At 29.8% G+C, this 7,458-nt stretch overlaps 1 protein-coding gene across 2 annotated transcripts in view; it reads right to left on the reverse strand.

Annotated features, from left to right (window-relative positions):
* LOC105232056 (calcitonin gene-related peptide type 1 receptor) overlaps positions 1-4,714 on the reverse strand; it is a 42,896-nt gene extending 38,182 nt beyond the window's left edge. For both annotated transcript variants that reach the window (XM_049455291.1, XM_049455290.1), the window contains exon 1: positions 4,325-4,714. The gene's annotated coding sequence lies outside the window, so the exon portion shown is untranslated. The remainder of the gene's footprint in view (positions 1-4,324) is intronic.
* Positions 4,715-7,458: the final 2,744 nt, after the last annotated feature.

Here is a 7,458-nt window from a genome sequence, read left to right on the forward strand (position 1 = left end):
ACCAAAAACTATTTGTTGACTCGAATTATCAAAACCGGCGTATATAACTATAATAAAACCAGTTTTATTGAAGCGGAATGAAATGGAATTGAAACATTTATAACCAAAAATTATTTTTTGACTCGAATTATCAAAACCGACGTTTTTAACTATAATAAACCCATTTGTATTGAAGCGGAATGAAATGGAATTGGAACAACTATTTTGTCAAAGTTGAGATTGAAAAATTAAAAAAAAAAATATTTGTATTGAAGCTAAATGAAATGGAATTGGAACACTTAAGAATAATAATTTTGCAAAAGTTGACTGTGAAAAATTTTAAAATATTTTCAGCTCAATTTTAATGAAAGTGTCTTATTAGGAAATTCATTATAAATTGACAAACAATACATGTACATACACATACCTATACATGTACCTACATACATACATATGTCACTATGTATGACTGTAAGCACAAAACATCCAAATTTTGCGCTAATATTTCATCGGCTTATCAGGCAAGCTGCAGTTCACACACTTCACCTGTCAAATCTCTGACTGTGCTGGATGCTTCTAGTTTTTGCACAAAATAATGACATTAAATTATGATACAGGCGGCTTGTCGGGTAATTGCAAATTATAAGCGGAAAAAATTTAATAGTCTCTCAAGTATGTAAATTATGTATATACACACACATATACAATATATGTAAGTATTAACTTCTAGATATGAAGACGGCTGAAACTTGTGGCAGTAAGATTAAATATACATATGAATAAATGTATTTGGGCGTGGGTGTATGTAAGTATATACATATGTATATGTATATAGTATATGATTGTGTGCATTTTTGGTATCTAGCGTGGTAACTACATGCTTAACACGGTCGCTGGGGCTGTATTTACATCTTCAAACGGCTATACTACAGTACTGAGATAGTGCTCTATGGCAAACAATTGCTACGAAACTAATAAGTTTTTGCATAAACTTCGCTTTCTTTCGATACTGCCATTGCGCCTCAAATATAAGTTGGACTGGTTCAATTTTAACTAGTTTGTAACTAGTCGTGCACTTTTTTCGAGGTGCACATTTCTGTTGATTTCTTTACATTTCTGAGTAATATCGGCTTAATTAACATTTAATTAATAAATTTTTTTAAATATTACACGCTTAATAAAATTATATTTTATTTATTAATTTAATAAAATTAAAAGCTCAGTAGTGTGTAGAACTAAACGAAACTAGTTATAAATGAAACTTTTACCATAATTTACAAGCATGCTGTTACAGCGTTCATAGAAATATAAAAAATTCAACTGGTCGTAATTTAACTAGTTTGTAACTAGTTAGTTGAATTTATTTTTTTTAGCCGAAAAGCCACTTGGCGTATAAGTTTTGCCTAATAAGCAAATTCTTTCAATATTGAACTAAGCTTTGAGCTCTTTAAAAATTACTCAATTACCAGCTAACTAGTTGAGTTCAAAACGAATTTGTCGTTGGGATACACTTACAGGCATGCTTATGTGCATGTACTAATATTATTAGCTAAATAAGTATATATATGTACATGTACATGTCTGCTTATAGAACTTCATACGCCAAACTTTGCGTAAAAGTGTCATTTGCAGCGCTCACTTGAGCGGAAGATTGTTACAAGCGAAAAACTAGCACAGACACACACACCCATAATGTGCCATATATGTGCAGATATACTTGCTTTATATAGATGTAATATTTGGTCTATGCATGTGCCCCTGCAACGGATATTAGAATTGTGTAAATTTCTAACCACTTTCTGTTTTCTCTTCGCTCTCGAACGCCCTTTTATTTTCTGCTTTCTCGCGTTTTCTGCGCACCAGCTTTACAATCAGCTTGAGTGCGGCAATTTATTTCAAGTTGCAAACAACTATTAGCGGTGAAAATTGTTGTGGTTGTAATGGTTTGCTACACACATGCTTGGTTATTGTTATTGTTGTTGCTGCTGTTGCCACAGCGACACTCGCATTTGTGTTATCGTGCGCCATTCACTTCCATTTATATATTGCACATGTTACGTGTACTACATTAGACGCTTGTAACCGCTTAATGCAATCAATTTTTCGCACCCACACAGACACACACACCTATACGAACTTATACAAACCAAAGCAGCGCACAGAAACACCCACACACATGCATCTAATTGGCGCTATTTATGCACGAGTCACAAAAAACTACTTTGAAATCGTATAAAATGCGCAGAAATATTATTATAAAACACACACACACACACTAAACGAAGCGCACACACATGCAAATAATATTTACATACCTACACACAAGCTTGCTTTACGGAGTAGTTTTTCTCTCATTTGTTAACACCTCATCACTCTCTCTTCATCTTTTGTCCGTTTAGCTGCAGCTGCAATGGTTTTGCAAAACTGTTTTTAATAACTGTAAATCCGCAAATGCCACTTTGACCCTCCCAACTTATCGCCTCACTCGACCCTCATGCGCAAATAGTTTCTTATCGTCGATTTTTCTTGAATTAAATAGTTCTTTGTTTGCTTTTAATTGGTTGATGCTGGCGGCGAATAGGTTACACACACTCACACCTATACGCACACACACATCTTTGCAGCTTAATGAGCACACATACAGCAGCAATAGAGTTGAATAGAAACTATGAGTCGTCACAAACCGAGTTCGAAAACTTTAAGCATAAAAAAAAAATTTATAACGAAAGTTAAATATTGTGGAAGCAAATAGAGATCTCTCATAGTAGTAACAGAGAGCGCAGAGGGAGCCTGATTGAATGCTTTATACGAGGTATTACGAGGGAAGTTGTAGAAAACAGCTAAGAAGAAGCAAAAGGCTTGGTTACCCTACAGAAATGGAAAACAGAGACGAACACTAGGGCAAAGCAGAGTTCATTTTTGGCATAAGAGCCTTATAAGCGGGAACTTCCTTTTGCCTTTGCTAACCATCGGGTCTACTCCACTTGATCGAGCAGAATTAATACGTACTAAAAGCTATAATTTGAGAAGGTAGAAGTAAGGGCTCTGAATATACCTTGACACAGCAGGAAAGCTCTATGAAAGACTACTTAAACCCAGACTCGAAGCGTCTATCAATGAAGCTGGCGGACTGTCCTCTAGACAACATGGCTTTCGACCAAGCAGATCAACTATATGAGCTATAAAATGCGTCATTGAAAGCGGAGAAGCCGCACAGCGTGGATGACATAAATACAAAATAATAGTGTTGCTGGCGATTCTAGATGTCCGAAGCGTCTTCAAAAGCGCTAGATGCTTGGTTATGAACAACAGTCTCGAAAAAAGCTTTAAGTTCCCGGTTACCTCAGGGCTGTGGTGCAGAGCTACCTTAGCAACAGGAAACTGCTATACGAAACTAAAGAAAGATGACGACAGCTAGCGGTCACGCCTGAAGCAACACAAGGATTCATTCCCACACAAGCCCAGATTTGTGGAACATTAGCTACGATGCTATATTAAAACAAGAAATGCCAGATGAATCGTATTTAATTGGCTACGCGGACGACATTGCAGCAGTAATCACAGCAAAAGATACAGAAGAAGCGGCGCGAAGAAAGCTGAACCTGGTCATAATGCGGGCGCAATCATGGCTCGACTCACACAACCTTCAGCTCGCTCCAGCAGCTTTGTGTCCAGCTAGTAGTTTTCGGATTTCTTTTCTGATAAGACCTGGCTTTACTATCCACTGGACTACGAAAAGCTGAGGTGATTCGGGGTACAGAATCCTAATCAGATAAGTTTAGTACTTCATTCTTTCAAAGTTTAAAATATCGTTTGGAATAAAGAACATTGATTTTTTGTTAGAAAGTTGTAGGACTTCAAGAAGCCTTCCATATCAAAATGGGGTTAGAGTCGAAATCATAGAAAGATAATGGTATTCAAAATCGGAATTAGTGACTAAGCTTATTTAACTTAGTTCACAGTTTGAAAGATTCACTGGATATTTTGGAACACCATTTTTTGATCAATTTACAGCATTTATTTTCGTTTTGTGACAAAATTTTAAGTATTTTCTGGGCTAAAGAGAATTTTAAGAGTCCTTTTAACTTAATATATCACTGAGTTGGCGAGTTTTGACTAAGCAGCTGAGATTTTTTATGTTCTCAAATAACAAAAAAACAACATAAATTATGGTGTGTGTAGCCAAAAGCACACTCAAAGCAGCTCATTCCACTCATTTTCTACCGCGATATTAATAAAAAACAGACTAAAGCTTGTACTCGCACTGAGTGTGAGTTTACTACATTTTTCCTGCTCATATGTGGAATTCGAACATTTTATTTTCTAAAAATTCATTTTTCTTTACCTCTTGAATTTATGCTTGCAACGTCTTTATTTACATTCACTTTGCGGCAAAGTGTGCGATAAAAGCAAATTCCCGCGGCTGAAGCGGTGATATGTGTCCAGTGGAGTGTGCGGACGTCAGCTGTTTAATGCAGAGCGGCGTACGCGCTGATTTCATTCACTGTGCTGTATGTCTATGAATGGACCGGGGTCGGCATATGTTGCTGTGTGTTTTTGATGTGTCCTTTAATCATAATTCGATAAGAGATTTTTAAATAGACGACGCTTGGTGCGCTACATAACAAAACATTTTGGTTTGGTTTCTTTGTTTCTTTGTTATTAAGTGTATGTGATTTCTATGGAAATTTTAATTCAAGATTGCGTCACTCTTTTACGGCATGTGTTTTGTATTTTTTGTATACTATATTTATTTTTTTTTTAATTCGTGTATTTTTATTTTGCTTGCGTAATTTTTGCCGAGATTTAACTCGTAATTTTAAATAAATATTTTTTTATTCAGAGTAAACAGATTTGCAAAATAAATATGACAGTATTATCTTGAAAGTTATTTAGTAAAAATTAAAAAATTAAATGGACTTTTTATATAAATATGTTCTTGAAAGTTTTAGAATATTTTTGAATTTTAGAAATTTTTTTGAAATTATAATTATTTTTTTTTATTGTTTAGAATATTTTTGAATTTTTAGATTTTTTTTTTTAATATTTAAAATTTTTTTTTAATAGTTCATAATTTTTTCAGTTTATGTTTACTTAAAAGTTTTTGAATTTTTTAATTATTTTTTTTTTAATAATTTTAGCTTATTTTGACTTTTATCAATTTTTAATTGATTGTCACTTTTTTATATAAAATTTTTGCAAAAATACTGCAAAATTTTGAAATTATTTTTAATTAATTTTTACTTTGGAAGAAATTTGCTCTATGGTTTTACTCATTTTAGACCAGTGGTTATCAGTTGTAATACTTTTTTATGCGAACTTTTTCTTTTATTGACAAAAAATTAAAAAAAACAAAAATTAATTATTTTTAAATTAACAAATCAAAATAAGTTAAAATTTTGAGTGTAAAAAAAATAAAGTTTTTACTTTACTTAACTTAAAAATCCGAAAATCTTTTATAAAATTTTTTTATTTAAACCTTAGCTTTATTAAAGTAAAAAAAGTAACAGCTTTTAAAAATATTAAAATTTATTTTTATGGAAGTACATAAAAAAACCAATTTTTGAATATGAAAATAGATAACTTCTTATTAATAAAAAAAATTGATTTTTTTCCATTTTCAGTTAAAAAAATTAATTTTAATTAACAAGCTTTAAATTTAATTTAAAATTTTTTTGAAATTTAGTTTTAAACTTTTTTAAGATTAATAATAAAATTTTTATTTTTATTTATTTTTTTGAAATTGGTAAAAAATTAATTTTAATTTCTTAGCATTAACAAATTTATTTTTAATTTTTTTAATTAAAATTTTTAAAACTTTTCGTTTTTTTTATATTACTTTATTAGTTTTTATTTATTTATTTATTTATTTAAAGATGAAAAAAAATTAAAATTTTATTTTTCTAAAATTAACAAATTATTATTTTTTCTTTGATACTAATTTTGGAAAATTATAATTTTTTTTTTTCAAATTAGTAATCGAAAAGGTATTATTTTTAAAAATAAAAATAAAAATTAAAAAATATTGTTAAATTAAAATTCTATTCGCCTTTTAATCTTAAGTTTTTTCCATTTTTAATTAAACAAAAATTAATTTTAATTAAAAAAATTTATATAATTAAAAATTTGATTTTAAATTTCAAAACAATTTCCAATTTTAATTTAAAAATTTTAATTATATAAATTTTTTTTAATTAAAATTAATTTTTGTTTAACTAAAAGTGGAAAAAAAAATTAAGATTAAAAGGCGAATAGAATTTTAGTTAAAAATTTTCATAACTAAAGAATGGGTGTATTATAATCTTTAAAGCAAAAACGCTAAAATTTAATAAATAAAAAATTGAATTTTTAAAGGAAATATTTTATAGTAAAAAAGCAGTTTTTCATCTCAATTTTTATTTTAATTTATTTTAAGAAAACAATTTTGGAAACTGAGGCCTAATTTTACTAACTTCTTAAGTTAAATTCTATTTTGGAAAGCCAAAGTAAAGAAATATATTTTCAATTAAGATTTTAGCTGTTTTCTATATAAATTATTTATTTTAATTAAAAAAAAAAAAATATTTTAAAACTTAAAGGATTTTTATTTAAACTATTTTTATTTTACTTATTTAAATTTGGTTTTAATTCGGTTTATATTTGATTGTACATTTTTGTTTTCGCTGCAATTTTTAATTATTTAAAATTTTAATTTAAACATTTTTAATTAAAATTAATCAAAATAAAATTTATATATATTAATTAAATTACTTTAGTTTAAATTTTTTGAAGGAATTTAAATTTTTTGCACTCTTATTTCACTTTTATAGTTCAACAGTTTCCCGCCAAAATGTATTTAACTCTCTTTCCACTTATGGTACCTCTCACTCACTTTCACTGTAACCACATTGATTTATTTGGCCGAGCCAACGCGTCCGTTCACGGCGTTGTCAAACGCATGAATGATTTACTGCCGAGAAGTTTTTCGTCTGCCGGCTGATGCTGTGTCAACACTACACTTACATACGTGAAAGCAGTGGCATGCCACTCGTGTATTCGTCAGTGGGAAAAAAATTGTGGAACGCGAAAAAGAATGCTAAAGAGCTTTTTTGTCATACCTACGAGCTTCGGAATAAAGCTTTTCGAACTACTAGTTTCTGTCTATGGTAGTCACAATAGTTGAAGAAAACGTCAGAGTGTATGAAGTAGAAAACAAAACCGTTTTTGGAAGCTTTTTAAAAAGTTTAATGGGTGTGTGACCATCATTAGTGATATAAAAGCTTACTTTAAGAGCTTTGGTGTCTGTTAACAAATTGAGGCATTTTTGAGTTTATTTTAAAGGTAAAATGTAAATGCTGAAAGGTGTTAGGTCAAACTATTTGTGCTTTGAGCTGCAGTTAATTTCCAAAATATTTTTCTAAAATATAAACATTTTAATTTTTTTTATATGTACAAACATATCTATTCATAAAAAAATCTAAAAATATGAAGGCTTTCAAG

This window comes from Bactrocera dorsalis, chromosome 4 (genome assembly GCF_023373825.1).
Source record: "Bactrocera dorsalis isolate Fly_Bdor chromosome 4, ASM2337382v1, whole genome shotgun sequence".
Taxonomy (NCBI): Eukaryota; Metazoa; Arthropoda; class Insecta; order Diptera; family Tephritidae; genus Bactrocera; species Bactrocera dorsalis.